Source organism: Rhineura floridana, chromosome 1, assembly GCF_030035675.1.
Source record: "Rhineura floridana isolate rRhiFlo1 chromosome 1, rRhiFlo1.hap2, whole genome shotgun sequence".
Lineage (NCBI taxonomy): Eukaryota > Metazoa > Chordata > Lepidosauria > Squamata > Rhineuridae > Rhineura > Rhineura floridana.
Window position 1 is genome coordinate 115,887,870 of NC_084480.1, and position 21,223 is coordinate 115,909,092.

A 21,223-nucleotide genomic window follows, 5' to 3' on the forward strand; every position below is an offset into this window, starting at 1 on the left:
AATGGAACGTCTGTAGTGTTCGTGGTGCTACAACTGTTCTCTCTTATGAAGTGCACAAAAGATCCAGTCCCAGCAGCTTAGGGTGCATGCTTATATCCCTACATCTTTGGACGTTGTCCATCCATGGCATAACACCTCTTCCTAGCTAGCAAATAGAAGGCAAAACTGCCTGGATACTTAAGACATGGGTTGAGTAAGGAATCCTTCCCAATCTGAGAGATGGCAATTGGCGAAGAGCCCCTGTGGGAGCAAAGGCCATCTGTCTTGAATATGCATTTCCCCAAATTCCACATCAACAAGAATAAGCATTTTAATAAAACAGAATTGTGGTCTCTATTGTGCTCCATTCCAATCAAATGCATAAGCCTCAAGGAAAGGGCACATTGTATTATATTAAAGAAGCAATGGTAAATATATAACATCCCATGCAAATAGCTGTTGCCTGGGTGACAGTACAAACTCAAACAAACTTACACACACTCTATAAAATGTTATTAGATTTCTGGTCCAAGAGAGATGGGAAATTACTGGGCAGCTACACTTTATGGAAGGGAAGGGATAGGAGGGAGGGGAGGGAGGGAAAACCCTCAGAATCGGAGATTGCAGTGTAAACGGAATTCAATCCAAAGCAGAGTCCAGCATGGCTGGATCATATGGGACCACATGAAGCTTTAGATATTCATTTGCCTTTTAATTTTCAACAGTAGGATTGAAAAAGAATTCTCATAGCAGTTCTGCGAGCAGAATCCTGAATGAATGCCCAAGGAGGTAATTAATTCCATCAAACATACTCTTTCCATCTGAAACTTAGTCCTTCTGACTATTCCCTTTTGTTGTCAGGAGATGCCTGCTGGCAAGCTGTCTTTACTCTGGCATAGAGTCCAAGTACTGGAGAGCCAGTTACTTTAAAATTATGTTGCACCTCATCACCTTCCCTTATGAATGAACCAAACATGCTCAGTTATGAGTCTGTCTCCAAGGCAAGAAAAAGACAGAGTGCAGATAATCTGGAAAACCACTGGAAAATCACCCCAACAGTGAAGCTCAAACCTGCCATGTGCAATCCATATGAGAATTGTCTGTATGCCTTTAACATCTGTTAAAGTTATTTAATTATTTTCTTTATTTCAAAGAGAGGACCTAGCATCTCTCTAAGGGGCTAGGCCCTCTCCAAAGTTGCCCCACTTATGATCTCTGCACTGTACATTTTAATAGTTTTGAGAAAAGCAATAGATGAGTTCTTTTCCATTTCTGAGCAGACAATATTGGCGATGTTTGACATTCCTTTTTCGATGGACACCTCCAAACATCAAAAGTATCCTAAAACTAGAACAGGTTTCCCCAAACGTTGCATTGAGTGACAAGTTTGAACAATGGATGGAATGTGACTGAGCAGGAAAGGAAGTGATATTTTCCACTGTACAAATAAATGACACTTTGCTCAATATAATACCCTTCTCAAAAATGCAACCTGGGAAAAATGAATGACATATAAAAAACAATATTGTCAGTAGTGATCAGCGTGGTGGGGCAGGGCTGCCTTCCCAACACCAGCACTGCAGATTACCTGAATAGGACTGATTAACTTTTTTATTTAGTTACAACATTTATGTACCGCTTAATCATTTGCATTTCTAAGCAGTGGGGCAAGGGAATAGCAAGGTCAGGCCTGCAGGGGCACCCCTGTGGAGTCAATCTGGCACTCCTGCCAGCAGGTGCACCTGCACAGTTCTGGCTTTCCCCATCCCAATGGCGTGCAAGTAAGCTACAGCAACACTAGTGTTGGGAGAGCTCTGCAGCTCCACTTCATCACACAGGTGGCTACTGAATGTTGCACTGTATGGCAGATCACATGATTTCCCCCCAAAGAATCTGGGGAATGGTGGTTTCCCTCTCCCAGAGCTACAGATTCCCAGCAACCTTAACAAACTACAGTTCCCATGGTTCTTTTCAGGTGTCGTGTGCTTTAAATGTGTGTTGGATGTGCTTTAAATGTATGGCGTGTGATGAATTGTATACATGGTGTGGATCTGCCCAATATCACAGGAAAGTGATAACCTCTGATAGGGCCTTAATAAATCAGAAATTCAGAACCATGCACCATTCATCTCAGCACTGAAAACCCAAACTGAGGTTGAGGAACAAAGGACTTTAGGAAAGGTATGCTTATGGTTCCATTAGACAATTGAACAGACCTGCATCCTATTGTTCCTCTTTCTTTCAATTTCTAGCTAGCAGGAACTCTATTTTGCACCTAAACAGGGCCTCCTATACCATTCATTTAGGGCTCAATCTTTGACCCATATGCACATCTCTAAATTATTTTGTAATCATAAATACCTGATGAGGATTTTCCTCTAGCAAATTCTTTTCCAGGTGTGCAAAAAAAAATAATACTCTCCTTTAATTGTTGCCAAGATGTTAGGACTTCTGTTTAAATAAAATAAAATAAAAAAGATCAGATTCAGTTACTCATATTCCAAATCAACAATAAGCAAATCTCTTGCTATATAAACCTATCACTAGATTCTAATCATCCCTTTCCTTATAGCTTCATGCTGCAATGGCGGTCTTTGATGGACCATGGCCTTAACCAAGGAAAGTAAATCACATATTTTTCTAAGCCATTCACTTATTTCCAATATTTAGCCAATCCTGCTTTGCCTAGAGCAGGGATTTTCAGCATCTCTGAAGGGGAACCTTCTGGGGGCCATATGCCAGAGGTGGGTGGGGTCAGAGTGGATGAAGCAACAAATACAGGGGTTGCAGTCAACCAATTCCTAGTAAGAATAGAGCTACTGAAATCCATGAACCTAAGTTAGTCATATCTATTAACTTCAAGGTGGCTATTCTGAATACAACTAGCGCTGAATACCACCCATAATCTTTACCTTTGTACAGGGATGTAGTCGTCCAGGGTCTCGGGGGGGTTAGACCCTTTACTTTTTTGGGAGCAGGGTCCCAGCAGGCTCCCTATGTCTCCAGCATCCTACGAGCCAATCAGCATGTAAGGTGAACATGTTAGCCACTGAGAACAGTCTTCTAGCAGGCTTCCTTGTCCTTTCCTGCTGATCGGAGCCAATCGGAGTGAAAGGAGGTGAATCAGCCACTGAGAAGACTTTCTCAATAACTAACACTCTCCCCTTTCATGCTGATTGTCTCCCAGGGACGTCTGTTATTGTGGGAGAAGGCATTAACAAGGATATCCTCAATCTGGCAGCAAAAGCAGGGGGAGGGGCATGGCTGTGACTACCATGAAGGGACCCTGCAGTTCTCCATTTGCCACTGCGCTACCGCCTTTGCACAGTTCCATTGTATGCACACTCACAGACCCTTTGCTATCATCAGCCCAGGCAGGCAAGGGCATTATCAGAGTTCAAAGACACATTCTCCCAAGGCAGAAACACCACAGGAGGGTGCAAAGCAGGGCCGGTGAGAGGCATCTGGCATGCGGGAAGGAATCTGGGAGGGAATCTGGCATGCGGGAAGTCCCAAGGGCCAGACAGAGAGGCTTGGAGGGCTGCATTTTGCCTCTAGGCCTTGGCAGTAGTGTAGGAGCAAATTTAGAAATGCAGGGTCCCTTCATGATACTCACGGCCAAGCACCCCTTTTTGGCTACTGAGTTGTAGCCTTCTCCCACAACAGCAGATGTCCCTACAAGCCAGTCAGCATGAAAGGGGGAGTGTTAGCTGCTGAAAAGAGACTTCTCAGTGACTAATTCACCTCCTTTCGCTCCAACTGGCAGGAAAGGACATTAGAGACTCTTCTCAGTGACCAACACATTCCCCCTTTCATGCTGAGTGTAGGATGCTGAAAACATAGGGACCCTGCTGGGACCCTGCTCCCAAAAAGGTAAAGGGTCTAAGTCCCTCCAAGACCCTGAATGACTACACCCCTGGGCCTGGGATTCCCCACCCCTGACCGGGGGCATAAAGTAACCAATCATGTGCTTGTACAGCATAAGACCATTTCTATGTAGTTTAACAATATCAAAGCTTACAGAGGAAGGAACACTCATAATGTCCACCATTGCTTCCAGACCCATTTTCCAGGAAGCTTTTGCTATATTCTCAAAATCACCACAATTGGATAGTCACCTTTAGTTTCAGCACCAAAGCAAAACTTTTCAATATTTTATATACTATATCTTTATGATGCCATTGCATAGCCGTGTTCAGACAATTCTCTTTCACATTCAAATGTTTTGAACAGAATAGCCCCTATTTAGCAAGAGTTCATCTTCTTTTTTTTATTAATACCAAGCTTCCAAAAGAGCATTTACCATAAAATTATCTGTCTCATTATACTTCACTCCTGTCATACTCGCGCAAAAAGGAATTATCATACATTTCTTCTATCCAGTCAAGAAGTATTCAGATTAAACTAGATTCTAGATCATCATCTTCTACCAGTCAGTGAGTACTGGGCTCCTTCTGGGAGGAACGGTGGGATATAAATTTAATAAATAAATACTGTGTAAAACAGACTGGCTGCAACATTTTGGTATAAAAATTTCACTTTTGGCAGAACATTCCTTTTTAGTATGTTTAACACAAATCGCCTCTCCTCAAAGAGGGTAAAAGGTTAGTGCCCATCCATAAAATTAGCCAGGCAGACAGGCAGCCCCGCCCCCCAAAATCAAGCAAAAGACTGATGTTGTAGTCAAGGCTAATTGAGAAAGAAGAGAGAGGGGTGCCTTCCTTTTTTTCTTGAAACCATTGTACCATTTTGTTTCCTGTGCTTTGGGAGCGGAGCTTTGCTGTAGAGCAGCCTTTCCCAACTTTTGAGTCCCTAGGTGTTGCTGGACTACAGTTCCCATAATCTCTGACCATTGGCCATGCTGGCTGGGGCTGATGGGAGTTGAAGTTCAATAACATCTGGGATCCAAAGTTTGGGAAAGGCTGCTGTAGAGGGAGGAGCCACGTTGAGTGGACAGTTAATGCATGGAGAGAGAGGGAGACAGAGTTGAAGTTGTGAGTGAAGAGTCCTAGCTGGTATGCTTCTACTTCCTTCACTCTATAATATTAATGAACTGTGTCTTCTCAGTGCAGCCAGAATCCCTTTTTAATTTAATTTTGAATCTGATATTAAACTACATTGAGCCCCTCTCCTTTTAAAAACACTCCCGGGGCAAAACCCGTTGTTCTGCACAATGACCATGACTATGACAAACAAGCTGCTGACCTATTACTGTTGCTGACCTATTACTGTTGTTGTTCATCAAGTCATCATCTGTGCAGTCACACTAGGAATGGGTCTAAGTCTGCTCCATGTCTGTTTCGCTGGTGAGCAATCATAGGTCTGCTTTGTTTTTCCAAAAAAATGCATTAAAAATCTGCATGTAAATTGTAGAAATTTTGTACATACTCTTATGGTAAAATGTGCATTTTTCAATACGTTTTCACCTAAAATATGCATTTTGTAACCGTTTTTTTATATAAAATATGTCTTTTTTGTACACACTTTTAGTTGTTGGTAAAATCCAGAAGTGTGTAATCTGACTGCATTCTGACCCCCAGACAAGTTTTGGAATGTCTGCTGTGAAAAGAGGACCAAACAAATCCCTCCTCCATACCTAAGTCCCACAAACTCATGGTAGTTGACACTATCATTGTGGAACAGAAGGATGGAAATGAACACAAAAGTATTCAGCAAATCTGCTCTACCCAAGGAGTGAGGCAGAAGCATGAGCATCTGATCTGAGGCTAACAGGAGTTGGAATCCAACAGCATCTGGAGGGTCAAGAGTACTCCATCCCTGCACTAGGTGATTCTGAAGATGCTTCATGGACCCATTTATTAAGGCAAAGGACTCAATTGTGTGACTGCTCAAATGACCAATAGAAGAACTGTCAGCTACAGGTAAGCAACCTGAATTCACTATATTTAAATATGGATGAATATAAAGTTACAAACAGCCTATCAGAAAAGGCTGGATTCAATGCAACCAGTAGCCTATTCTAGTTGTATATTACTATTCATGAAGGTAATTAAGACAGTGCTTGTTAACAAGGACTTAATTTCTTCTTGCAGCCCAGAATATGAGCTAGAAAATTATGATCCATCTCTGAAGTACATGAGTTACAAGGGCAGCAAGAAGTTCAGCTGGTTTGAGTTATAGTCAGAGCAAGCCCTTTCATTATGCATAGAATTTATATTTACAGTGTGTCATTGCATAGCTTTACAAATCCTGCCCCACAATAAACCTTCAATCAAAATCTAGTGGAAGTATGTGTACTGTATCTAATTACGGTGTATTTCAGGACAAAGAAAATGAACACAGAAAGCAAAAGGTACAGAGCTTTCAGAATTCATTTTACTCTTAATTTTATGTTGTCACAGCAAAAGAAACAATACAATAGTCAAAACATTAAAAAGAAAAGAAAAACTATTAAAGTCAGAAAGTAAATTGCAACATACACATAAAAAACCTGTCAAATAAAAAATTAGTATTTTTTTTGTTAATTGCAATAATACACATTAAAGACCCATCAAAATAATAACAAATAGGTTACAATATAACAAACCCACTCTCAGTTGCAACTTAATTCTCTAAACTGGGGTGGGCACTCCATGGGCCAAAGCCCTGGGGAGCCTGCCCACCTTTTCCTGTTGATCATTTTATTATTTGTTATTTGTTAAATTTCTATCCTGCCCTTCCTCCCAAAGACAGCCCACGTTCATCAGCCATCAGCTTGGGGGGGGGATATAATTCTTGGTGTACTGCTAATATCAGAATGGGGACAGCAATTTTCTGCAGGTTTTAACCTGACCTCCAGCACTTCAAGTCCAACAAAGATTGCTGTCATTGCATGGCTATTAGTATTTGATAGGACAACAATCTTCTGCTTTTAAATGGAGAAACAGATGCATGGGGGTGCCAACTGGCCGTTTGGCAGGTCAGGGATGCATAATTCTAATGGAGAAATAGATACGTGGGAGGGTCATTCTCATGTATCTGCCTCTCAGGACATAGTCTGCAAGCTCATGATGCAGCAACCTTGCTGAAGCTAAGCAAATGTGGGTCTGGATAGTGCCTAATTGCTTGGGATCTTGAGTCTAAGACAGAAAATAGGCAACATCTAAGTAATGTATAAATAAAATAAAATAATACATAAACTTGGATTTGCAACATAATGTTTGAAAAGGTACTAATGTATCCATTTATGTGTCAAAGTACTTTCCCTTATGTAATTTTCTGCAGTTCTACATGTTTATAGTTTTTGTACCATAATAAATAATGCCAAAATATTTGGGTTTTAGTGATACTCTTGAGCTGCAACAACAAAACCAAGCTTTGATTTTCTTTGTCCCTTTTGTAGATTCTATTGTCCTCTGCCATGTGCTCTGTTTGTGGAAGGGGCAAGCAGAAATAACTCAAATCTAGATTTTATTTTCTCCAATATTCCATTTGGCATTTTTGAATCATGAAACACTTGTTGTTAATCTCATACACATTACACACCTACCTGTTTACAGCAAGAGAGCAAATGTAAGAGTCCTCTAAATACCACACCAGAATTGTCAGTTATTCCCTCAAAGCAAAGTGTCGGAACAAATGGCAACTTACATTGTTCATTGTTGAATTCAGAACAGGACTTTTGTCATGACTAATGAGAGTTATGCATATGGCAGTGTATGGATTAACAACTATTGCATACATCTGTTTATTTAGATGCCAAAATAAAAATGCATACAAAGGATTCTATTGTCATTGTAGAAACAGTACATCCTACAATACTTGGTATTTTTTTCTCTGCTCTCACATATTCTCCCAAATACAAATATGAATATAGGGCTTTCATTATTAATTTTCTTCATGCATTTTTTGGGGCTGACTTGTGACCCAGATTCAGTTATTAGGAATGTAAACATTCCAGTCCCTTTAGGCTAGTCAGGCTTTTGGTGTGAATCTTTACCGTTCTCTCTACAAGAAAAACAAGTTTATTACTTTTGCAATCCTGAACATTGTTCTCAATATAAATGTCATTTTTAAAATGTTAACGTAGATTTCTCATGAGAATTTTGCACAGATGTTTAGTCCTTGACTTTGCTATGCAAAATGCAAGAGCTGGTTCAGACAGAGAAAATAAAGTAGAAGCATGTTAAAAATTATTTTCAGTTTTAAAATCATCAGTAAAGTCACCACTGCAGCTAATGGAATGGGAGCCTCGGTTCTAGCTGACACCAAAATAAACAAAACCAATGGGAGGGACAACCCACGGCTTACTTTGAATTGGTCTTGGAACATCTGTAGGCTTTGGATGCTTAATAGACATTTGAGGATTTGACTTTATTTTTATTTATTTATTTATTTAAATAAAGGATGATGATGATGGTTTCTAGCCCTCATGAACATGTGATGGGAATATCCAAAATGCTATCTTTGAAGTCATGTTTGATTGTGCGTAGCTGCTGCGTGCTGTATACCTATTGCTGGAAAACCCAAATGGCCTCCTTGTGGTGTTCTCAGAGGCATCGGGTTGCCACTGTGGGAAGCAGGATGATGAACTCAATATGCCTTTGGTCTGATCAGCAGGGCTCTTATGTTCTTATATGTGCTTAGGAATCACCTAGATTTTACTGTGTTATATGAGTATTTATTTGCAGAGAGGTTCCCTTCAGTTGTTTTTTTCTGGGCTAATATGCATCCCAGCACATTGGACATGCCACAAAATACTCCCAATACTACCATTACTACTGTTGTTGTTATATGCCTTCAAGTCAATTTTAACTTATGGTGACCCTATGAATCAGCAGCTTCCAATAGCATCTGTTATAAACCACCCTGTCCAGATCTTGTAAGTTCAGGTCTGTGGCTTCCTTTATGGAATCAATGCATCTCTTGTTTGGCCTTCCTTATTATCTTTTCTAGTGAATCATGTCTTCTCATGATGTGTCCAAAGTACAATAACCTCAGTTTTATCATTTTAGCTTCTAGTGATAGTTCTGGTTTAATTTGTTCTAACACCCAATTATTTGTCTTTTTTGCAATCCATGGTATGCGCAAAGCTCTCCTCCAACACCACATTTCAAATGAGTGGATTTTTCTCTTATCCGCTTTTTTCACTGTCCAACTTTCACATCCATACATAGAGATTGGGAATACCATCATCTGAATGATCCTGACTTTAGTGTTCAGTGATACATCTTTGCATTTCAGGACCTTTTCTAGTTCTCTCATAGCTGCCCTCCCCAGTCTTAGCCTTCTTCTAATTTCTTGTCTCCATTTTGGTTAATGACTGTACCAGGTATTGATAATCCTTGACAAGTTCAATGTCCTCATTGTCAACTTTAAAGTTACATAAATCTTCTGTTGTCGTTACTTTAGTCTTCTTGACGTTCAGCTGTAGTCCTGCTTTTTTGTTTTACTCTTTAACTTTCATCAGCATTTGTTTCAAATCATTACTGATTTCTGCTAGTAGTATGATATCATCTGCATATCTTAAATTATTGATATTTCTCCCTCCAGTTTTCATACCTCCTTCATCTTGGTTAAATCCCACTTTCCGGATGATATGTTCTACATATAGATTAAACAACTAGGTTGATAAAATAAACCCTATCTCACACCCTTTCTGATTGGAAACCAATTGGTTTCTCCATATTCTGTCCTTACAGTATGTCCAGAGTATAGGTTGTACATCAGGACAATCAGATGCTGTGGCACCCCTATTTCTTTTAAAGTATTCCAAAGTTTTTCATGATCTACCCAATCAAAGGCTTTGCCAATAGTAAAGCAAAATCCATTTGAGTGTGTGTTTGTGTGTATGTGTTAAAAAAAACACTGTATATAATGTTTGGAAACCAGTGCAAACAACAGTTAAAGTGTAATCAAACCACCTCAGTCACTAAAAAAAAAACAAGAACAGAAATAGTAATGAAACACTGTGCCAAAGCATGGACAGATATTCACTCCATAGCACAGAACTAAACAGTAACTAGGGGTGCAGTCCACTCTCCCCATTGTGCTGGGGGGGTGGATTGCTGCCCTCTTCCAGCCTCTTCCTATGCAGTAAAACCAACATCACTCTGCTAGCATGGAGCTTACTGAAGTGTGAACAGGTGGAAGAACTACCATTGGGTTTCCTACTGGCAGCAGCCAATGGGAAATCCTAAATTTGGGCTCTCCAGGGGCAGGGAGGTGCTGAACCTGCATGGGATCCTGAGGTGGCCCCACTGCCATCATGAGGTGGCGGGCCCAATTGCAGCACCAGCTCCGGGCTTGTATAGTAATTGGCCTGCCTCCCACCTTGGAGTCTGGCCAGCATGCATGGCACAGCTGTAGCTGCAGTGGTTACCCAACACCTCCGTCAAGCCCTACCAGGCATCAGCCAGGGTTAGGATTGCACCCTTAGAAGTAGACAGCAACCAAAAAATATTTCAAAAGAGGCACTGCCATCGGTATTGTGTACTTCAGCACACATTTAAGGAATGGGGAAGCTTTCCCATGTAAGAAGTTGGTCATCTGTGTGGTCAGCTGAAGGCACCTATAGCGAAGCAATGCAGAGGGCAGTGATTCATCTTAATCATTCTGAGAAATCCTTGATGCAGAAATTGCATCCAACAAAGAACGGGGAAAGGGTTGAAAGAGTGGGTTCCTTGTCTGTGCTATATCGTTCAGTGCTAAAGCTGAACAGAGATTATTCCTAATACCCTGAAAGGTGTTATGTAACATGGAGACAGTTGACTAATACCTCTACTGGAATTGTTTATATAATCTGTTTGTCATATTGCAGTGCAAGTCCCTGGCCTTGTGTATATCTGCTATTTTGAGCACAGCAATGCTATTGGCATCCCTTTTATTTTCAATAGCCCCATGGCTATTTGCAATACAGAGCCTGTGCAGAAATATTGTACAACATATAAGCCACAGAGGTGCATTGACAGATACCAATAAGCCCCTTTGGGGGAACCATGCATTTTAAGAGAAAAGAGCATTAATACTTTTTTTAAAAAAGTCACGTGCTTCTCAGTGATGGATGGACTGCCTTCAAGTCGATCCCAACTTATGGCGACCCTATGAATAGAGATTTCATCGTAAGTGGCATTCAGAGGGGGTTTACCATTGCCTCCCTCTGAGGCTAGTCCTCCCCAGCTGGCTAGGGCCTGCTCAGCTTGCCACAGCTGCACAAGCCAGCCCCTTCCTTGTCCGCAACTGCCAGCTGGGGGGCAACTGGGCTCCTTGGGACTATGCAGCTTGCCCACGGCTGCACAGGTGTCAGGACATGTAACCTCTGAGCCAGTCTTTAGCTGGCCCTTGACACCCAGGAGACATGAGCGGGGATTTGAACTCACAGACTCTGGACTCCTAGCCAGGCTCTCCTCCCCACTGTGCTATACCAGCTGTTCTCACTGATACTCTGAGTGGGGAAAAATATTTGGGGTTTTTTTATGTATGAAAAATTATTTAAAAACACACACCCTTCAGTGGATTTTCCAGAGAAATTTACAAAACACACACAATTTTTTTAAAAAAGTGTTTAAAAAGAAAACAGCATTACATAATATGCACAGAACTAAATCCTGGTATGTTGTGGTGACCCAGACCAGCTAAGAATACCTGACAGATTGTATGTATTAAGGAATGCAGCACCAACCAATTTCTAAGAATTTCTAAGAATCAGGGACTATAGTATCTGTGAGGAAAGTCATTGTTACTCCATTTTGGGGATGGAAATGTGTTGACCTAACCAAGGTATCCCTGTGCTCCTATAGCTTATCAGGTATTAGAGTCAAAATGCCAATATTCTATCATACTGACTTGTGTCGCAGTGGCACCTGTCCTGGTACTATTAGGAAGTTCTCAAGTGAATAGCTTAACTTTAAACTAGTTTATCCATAGGTAACAAAGTAGGTAAAGATGCTTCCTAAAATGAGTAAATAGGTAAAGATGTTTCCTAAATGGCACTAATGGCTAGAGTGAATGTTGTTGAGTGACTTTTGATTACTGGAGGGTATCAGCTATTAGAAGCACCAGCCAGCTACAGCATAAATTATGACCAGTGTATGTGAGACTAGGAAGAAAAATTTAGTACTTGGAATTTAGTCAGTAAAGAAATTTTTGCAACTGGAGGGGGGGGGTCCATATTCCACCCATATGCTTTTTTGTTTGGGGGACCTGATGCTGTTTAAAGATGATAACTGTCTATCTTTGTGTGGTTCCTACTCAGTTTGTATGAAAAACATACAAGTTCTTGGACAAGAACTCCACTTGTATTTAGAGAAACCGCTATCACCAAGAAAAGACCATAATCATCTTTCCCTACATGGAAACCAACACTGAACAGATTCTTTCCCACTTAAAAAAAAAATCTTCCTTTGGGAAGTAAGGAGCATAAAACAAAAATGTTGCAGTTTATATTTAAAACAAAATATAGCCCTTGACCTAGCATTTCTGAGCAAAACTTCTGAACCTTCAGGATATTCAGTAAGATATACTTCACTAATAGGCAAAAAACCATTGTGGCTTAATAACATACATGTTAGCCAACAGATATTTCTATTAGACTTTTAAAGGCAGGGAAACTGGGCAGCTATAGTGAATGCACCAGGGGAAGAGGAGACCTGACCTCCTCTCTGAGATATTGGACTGCCGTACAAATTGGTCAAAATGCAAACACCATTTGGGTTGGTCTTTCACAGTCCAATCCACTTCTTGTGTAGCTTGGAAGAATTTGGTAATACGTGCCTCTGAGCATATGGTGAGTGGTGGCAACACCTGCAATCAGGATTGCATCTCCAAAGATGGAGAATGTCAGTTTTCGTATAATATGTGAATTCAAAATGCTGTTACCCTCACATACAGGAGGATAAGGGAAGAAAAAGATGAGGCAGGAGACAGAAAAAAATGGTCCTCCTATCTCATCTGAACTTATTCTTCATCCTTATTTCTGAGGGGTATCATAATTATGATGGGATTTCTTTAGCATATTTTTGGCTACATAAACTTGTATAGACATATGCAAACAAGGGATAAACTGGAACATAAGAAGCTGCCTTACACTGGGCCAGACCATTGGTCCAACTAGCATCTCCAGGTAGGGCTGGGACTGGGAGATTCCATTTTGAAATCCCAGAGAACTGCTGCCAGTCAATGTGGAAAATACTGTTTTATCTCCATTGACCAGTAGATAATCTCCAAATTTTCAGACAGGAATCTGTCAGCCCTACCTGGGAGAGTAAACCTGGGACCTACAGCCAAAGCATGTGCTCTACCACTGAGCTACAACCCTTCCCAAATCATGATTTTCCTCCTATGGCAAAGGTAGTAACTCCATTTGGTCTCATGGGGGTACTGCCCCCTCAATCTGTCCTCACTCACAACCAGTCCAGGAGGACTGTGTGTCAGCTCCCTCCTGCTGAATGATGGTGTTGCCCTTGTAGATCTCAGTAGGGAGGTGAATGGGGACAAAAGTAGAACTAGTTGGCTTGGCCTATCATTAGCTCTGGCTCTACCTGCAGTTGGCCACCCTACTTGTTCCAATGGACACCAGCAACCACTGATGAGAACTCTATCTTGGAGACAGGGGGGAAAAGAGACCGTGGAAAAGAGGTATTTGTGAAGACACTTTTGTGAGTCCCAGTACAAAGGAAGGACAGGGATATTTTCCTATGTGTGGAGTCCTAAATGTATTAAAATGTGTTGTTCTAAGTTTATTAAATGCATATAACAATGCTATGGCCTGCAACAAACCCTGGAGCCCAAAGGATTAGAGAACCAGAACCTGGGTGGATGCAACTCTCTGTAGAACAGAGAAGATATACCCATAACAAATATAATGTTCTTAGGTTACAACCTTGTCATTGCAATAGGTTAAAGTAGGATAACACAACCAAATACCCTGATACTAGTCACTGCAAAAAGACAGTTGGAGGAAGGGGATAAAACCATTCAGCGGCACATGGGGAGACTCTTCTGCCAAGTGAGACAATCACTGAAACCACTTTAGCAACAGAAAATGATGTGGCCTTATTAGGAAGTCTACACTTGCTCACTCAGAAATAGATTGAATCCAGCAACGTAACTGTTTAGTGTTTGTCCATAACTCAGGGGAAAGCCATATGACAGAATGAGGAAATACGTCTGTTTTAGGACCCTGCTGCCAAGTTCAAAAGCAGTCAGCTCTGGCGAAGAGCCTAGTAAACACCCTGACTAGGGCAGGGTGTGCAGAAGAGAGAATTGTCTGGAAATATGAAGTTTCTTTTATACCTGCAGTTCCACCTTATGGTATAATAATAAAGCCTCAGTTCAATGAATTCAAACACTAACAGTGTAATCCTGTACGTGACTACTCAGAAGTAAGCTCTACTGAGTTCACTGGAACTTACACCAACGTAACTGGGTATAGGATTGCAGCCTATATTGTCTACTACATGAAAAGCTTTATTTTACTTCACAGATGACATGCTGTCTCTTAAATCCATCCTGAGTGATTGTAAAATATATTTTAGTTCCCTGTGAAACATTCACATTTCTAGTGGAATCTGTTTATTGTACATTCACTGGCTATGGGTTGTGGCCTGAGCGAAGGTGGGTTGCAACAGCAGCACTATCATCGTATATGGTCAAAAATAATAAGTGGGTCCCCAACTGTTTGGGTTAAAGGTGGGTTCTGGGTCTGAAAAGACTACTGGGCTGCTAGCACATAGGGTCGCCAACTTTTTAATCAGCGTCTACTGTTGTACAACAGCTTGAAATGGAAAGGATAACAGGAGATATCTTGATCTGTATTTCATCAACCACTTTGCAGGGCTATATTTCTTTAATCAGTTTGCAACCTTAGTAGCACAGAAGAAGATAATTCCAGAAAATTCATGAGTCATCTCTCAGGGAGACAGTTGGGAGGACATCACATGAGGCCTGTCTGAGGAGCATTGACAAGGCTCTTGTGGTTGCTGGCATTTTGTGCAGATGTGGTACCAGAGCTGCAGTACCTGCCACCATTAGGTGAAAAGGTACAGGACCATTTTATTTGATTGGTATTTTATACTGTATGTTTTTGTGAATATCAATATTCACATTAGAGAATAAACATTCCGCAGCCCCAATTATACTCAAGGGAGAGATGGGGAAGGGCCATAGCTCAGTAGCAGAGCATCCATCTTGCACGCAAAAGGTCCCAGATTCAATCCCTGACATGTCCAGGTAGGGCTGGGAATGTCCTCTATGCTGGAGCTTGAAGCTGGACCTTTTGCATGCAAAACATGTGTCTCGTTACTGAACTATGCCCTTGTAGAAGTTGTCCAACCACATTCTAGAGGGTTTATACACACACACAAGCATCCTGTGACTGTGAGGGGTAAATTGCAGTTCCCAACATTCTTTGGGGGAAGCCATGACTGTTAAAGTGGCATAAATGTGCTTTAAATGTATAGAGGGAATAGAAAGTAAAAGTACAATAATAATAAACAACTAACAATTACTGGCCCTTCCATGGCACATCGAGCACTTGCTTATGGCAGCCACCTCAGTCTGACTAATGTTAGGGTTACCCTGTGTTGTTTGAAGCTCCAAAATGGGAATATGTGATGGCTTCTCTTAGATACATCAGTATACAGATCTGGTTTCATGTTCTTCAGCAAAGGTTGCTAATACTCCATCAATCTGATGCTTAAATCTAGCAGCAGCAGGTTGCCAGAGAACCGGGCATAAGAGCAGGGAAAAGACACTGCTGAGCCAATATGTAGAACAGAACTGAACACACTTGCTGTGGATTTTCAACTGCTAAGGCTGCAATTCTAATCTGGAAGTAACCCTAGTCCTGTAAATTCAATAGGACTTACTTCTAAGGAGACCCAGTTAGGATTGCACTGCAAGGGAACGGCAATGCTGTAACATGAACCGTATGAATATTTACTGTTTCCTTCCAGTCGAATAGATAGCATTGGAGTGCAAAATGGCTGCATAGATAAATACTCTTACTTCTGTGTGGCACATCTGTTAGACTCAGAGAAGTTAGAGATGGAAAACATTATTTAAGCCCAGTTATTTTTTTCTGCCAATGTGATGTTTTGCCAGAGGGAAATATCAAGTACTTAGCCTTATCTCATTTTTAAATTGCTTCTATTACTACTTATTCCAGATACAAATATTTCTTCCTTTGAGAAAATATTTTGATGATATTCCAAGGAGAGAGCCTTCTTTCTGAATTTCATTCTCATGCTCTGGATAAAACATTTTGCTTTCTTTTCTTTTTTGCTTCAAAAATTCCATGCCATTGTACACTATGAAAAAAAGGGGAGTTGCTGTACAAGGAGCTAATGCCTACATTTACTTCTAGAGAGCTGCAAAGTTTACTTCTTCCTACCAAAATGCCGACCAAATGGTAAGAATGTGTCAGGAAATGTGGACTAGAGAGCAACTTACAAGTACCATATGATGTTTGCTTCACATGTGCAAGGGAACCTTCAGTGTGTGACCACACCGGTGCAGGCACCCCCATTGTACTGCTTCAGACACCTGCTAAAAAGTTTGTATTGGCAAACATATCATGACATAGGGTTGTATTCAACTAAGTACTTCTCAGAGTAGACTCAATGAACTTAATGAATCTAAGTTAGTTAGATCTATTCACTTCAGATCTACTCTGAAGAGGAATTGCATTCAACACCACCTATATAATCTATCTATGTATCCTTGTACACCACTTAGGGCAGCCTTCAGCAACCAGGTATTCTCCAGATGTTTGGACTACAGTTACTAGCAGCTATCCTGGCTGAGGCTGATGGGAATCTGGAGTCCACAACATTTGGAGGACACCAGTTTAGGCAAAGCTGGACTAAAGATAGGTGAGTTTTGGGGTGGAATTCAATAATGACTATTTATTGATGAAATAGATCCTTGCACTCTGATAATGCCTCTTGCTTCTCTGAATGGGGGACAGAGGAGCCTGTGTGTGGAACCTAGCCTACTGCATAAACCAAAAATTTATATTTGTTGCCTGACCCACTTTTTCCTCTGGCCCCGCCCATCACTGGCATGTGGCTCTCAAAAGATTGCTCGGAAGAGAATGTGGCCCTCAGGATGGAAAAGTTTCCCTACTCTTGGACATGGTCTAGCCTTAACATGGACTCCATATAGGCCGGGAAGTCTCCAGCTGTATGAGGAAAATACTGTTGTCAACATCTGTTATGAAAGAAAGATATCGTGGAGAGCAGCACGCCCTGATTGGATATTATGGGCTGGAGCTCCTCTTTCGTATCTGTCATTCTGATCTAAACAAATCCGAACTGACTCATGAAGTAAAAATGGTTAAAGCAGGAAGGAAAACAACATGCCTAGATAAGATTAGACAGAAATGCGCTGCTTGGAAATAGCATGGCAAGGGTTTCCTTTACAGAGAAGAATGTAAAGAAAGGGGGAAACGTCTTAATAAGAACCAAACATGGATGCTGATTGAAACCTAGATTGTCTGCTGCTTATGATTTATTGATTATATCCTACTTTTAGCTACACAGTGGTACACCCCACCCCCCACAGATAGCATTTTAGACAAGAAAAAGCTCCAAGAAGTCATAAACAATAACATAAAAACCAATGGGGGGCATTCAGTGGTGACCATTTACAGCAGGAAGGGCTCTATTGGCAGAACAAGGAGGGGGGCAATGTTTAGTGAATCCCTTTCCCACCACAGTGCTTCAGGCACCCCTGTAAATCTCCACCGGACAGAGGTAGAGAAGGGATTGCAGAAAATTTCCCCTGCTCTGCCAACAGACTCCTTCCCACAGCAGACGGTCACAACTGGATTCCGCCCAATATACAAAAGCAGCAGCAGCAGCACCAACACCACATGTTTTAAAAGTCAGCACGAAGCAGCCCAGACACACATATAAATAGCCATTTTTATCACTGGAAGGAGCGTCTGAAAATATCCTTTTTCAATAGGTGCCTCTCAAGACACATGAATGCAGGATTTCTATGTGGGTCTGGCATGGCATGGGCTGTGGCCTGCACTATACGAGAAAGAGAAGGCAAGCCAGCCAGCTCATTTAGAAAAAATTAAAATGTATACCTCACTGAATTATCAAAGAAACTCAGGGAGGCTTACAATCCACAAGACAAAAAGAACAATAAAATAATGTACAATCCCTATTAAAATTCAACAATATCACGATTAATAAATCACATTTCTTAATTTAGCCCCTAGCACATAGGTATGGAAACTTTTTTAGCATGAGGGCCACTTTCTCTTCTGGGCAACCTCCCAGGGGCCACATGCTAGTGGTGGGCAGGGCCAGAGGCAAAGGTGGGTGGAGCAACAAATGTGATTTTCCCTCCTCCTTTGTACAGTACAGTAGACTAGTTTCTACAAACTCTCTCTAATCTCCATCCAGACAAGCAGGAGGCATTATCAGCATTCAATAGATATTCCGGCCAGGCAAAACCAATCAAGGGGGCCAAGTAGGATCAGAGATGGGTATGACCTGGAAAGAGTTCTGAGGGCCAGATATAGGGGCCTAAAGGGCCACATTCAGCCCCCAGGCCTGAGGTTCCCTATCGCTGCCCTAGCAGCAGCTAACCAGGTCATACTGTGGTCCGCACTGCTGCCAACAAGTGAACAACTTTAGTTTTCCTGGTTTCCTTCACTAAAATTGCCTTTATCCTCTGGGATGTTATGGTCTCCTATGGAATTCCTTTCCTAACCAACTTGCTATACAAGGTAGAGTGGGAAGACAATTAGGTGTGGAGTGAAAAATCAAGGCATCACACCAAAGTTAACTGACCAAGGTTAAACCAGCAACAAATTTAGTTTATACTAAAGGTTTTTGTGACAGCAGCAAACCAGAAGAAACAGTTTAAACAAGTAACAGTGAGAGCAATTAGGATATGAAATAACATAGATATTGGATAAACACATCCTTCTACACAATGTTTAGACTATCCTAGTCTATTGGCAGTGCATCCTTCAGCCATCTTGCTTTCAGTTCAGCTTCTTTTGTCCCTAGAGTCTGAATCCTGTGCAATACTTTCTGTTCTTCTGGTTTTTCGCTGTTCCTTTTTTCTTTGCTACTTGCCAGCTTCATTTATATAAGAACATGAGGAGATCCCTGCTGGATCAGGTCAAAAGCCCATCTAATATAGCATCCTGTCCTCATAGTGACCAGCCGTCTATGGGAAGCCCACAAGCAGGACATAATTGCAACAGCACTCGTGTGATTCACAGCAACCGGTGTAGAGAGGCATACTGCCTCCTAGGTTTCTGTTTCAATAACCTTTTGAAGCCCCTGCCAAGAATAGCCTCTAAACGAGGGGTGGGGAACCTTTGGCCCTCCAGATGTTGGTGAACTAGAACTCCCATCACACTTGGTTACTGGCTATGTTTGCTAGGGCTGATTGGAGTTGTAGTCCACCCTAGTGAGCAACTATGTTCAGATTCATTCCTTCAAAGGAACTGCTTTTGAAAGTGTTCAAAAATGGAAGGCTGCTAGTGGCGGCCTGCTCTGTGGAGCATGATGTGATATTATACAGCCACGAGAGTGGCTGTATACTATAGCTAGCGTGGGTTTTTCACATTCTGCAATGTTAAATTGAAAATACCTCCCATGCCATTCTGATGCTTCCCATAAGCTCATTTCAAAACAAAACCTTACAAAACTTATAGTTCTGAACTCAGGCACGCTTCCTTAACAACCCTGTCAATTTTCATGGTGATACACAAAACAGAGAGAATAGAGAGTTCAAAGTCTAAAAAGAGAGAGAAAAAACCCAGAGCCCTTTTGGACTTTTTTCTCTGAGAGTTCTCATAATTTGTTGAAATTCATTAAAAAATCAGCCATATTCACAGAGTACTTGTAATCCTAATACCGACCTTGCCCCATACTCTGACCTTCATCTTCTGCAGTTTAAAAGTTTTTAAAAAATGCCTGGCTGATTTTTAATTAATTCAAGAAATTTTGGCTGGCAGCCTATGATAACACAGGGCATGCTCAGTAAGAACCAAGTGTCAGAATTCTAAACACCAGACTCACAGCTGCTGGCTTGGCTAATCAGGGGGCCACACCCACACCAGACTTTGCTTTCACGAGAGACAGTCATGGCTTACCTCAGAGAATCCTGGGAAGTGTAGTTTGTGAAGGGTGCTAAGAGGAGACTCCTGTTTCACTGAGAGAGCTCCAGCGGCCAGACTGCTTTAACAGTCAGCCACCCTGATTGAAGGTCTGTGAGGGGAACACGGCTTCTCCTAGCAACTCTCAGCACCCTTCACTAACTACACTTCCCAGGATTCTTTGAGAGAAGCCATGACTGTCCAAAGAGAAATAAAGGCCTGATGTGGATGTGGCCAGGGACAGCTTTGGTTTAAATTTGGGTGGGAGGCTACATGTGCCTGCTGTAGAATAAAAAGGTGGGGGAAAGCCTGAAAAGGAATGATACTGTTCACAATGTTTTCCTTTTGGAAAGGAAAAGGGCTTCCCTTTTGCCCACCCACCCAATCTCCTCCTCTCCCCTCCCTGCCCCTTCCCTGGGTCAGTGTTGGACTATGACCTGGGAGACCAGGGGTCGAATCCCCACACAGCCATGAAGCTCACTGGGTGACCTTGGGCCAGTCACTGCCTCTCAGCCTGAGAGGAAGGCAATGATAAAACCACCTCTGAATACCGTTTACCATGAAAACCCTATTCAAAGGGTTGCCATAGGTGGGGATCGACTTGAAGGCAGTCCATTTCCATTTTCAAACATGATTGCATAGAAATAAATCCCATTGAACTCAAAAAGTATGCAAATGATCAAACCCTCCCTCCCTTCTCCTCCCTCCTATTCCCTCCCTCTTGCTCCTTCCCTCCCCCTTCCTTGGCCCTTCCCTCCCCATCCCCATTCCCTTCCAATCCCCTCCTTCTCCTTCCTTTTACCCTTCCCCCTCCTCTTCCTCCTCCCCATGGTCAGTTTTACCTATCTTAAGCATGATTGCACGGATGTAAATACCACTGAACTCTATAAGCATGCAAATAATCAAACCTGTCCCCCCCTTCCTTTGCCCGGTTCCAAAACACTCCTTCCCTTTTCCCCTCCCCCTCCCCCCCCTCCTCCCCATGGTCAGTTTTTCCTATCCTAACCAAGATTGCATAGGAGTAAATCCCATTGAACTCAATAACCATGCAAATGATCAGACCTGCTTTTCCCCTCATTCCCCTCTCCTCTCCCTTCCTCCTCTCCTCTCCCTTCCTCCTCTCCTCTCCCTTCCTCCTCTCCTCCCCTCTTCCTTCTTCCTCCCCTGCCCACCCCA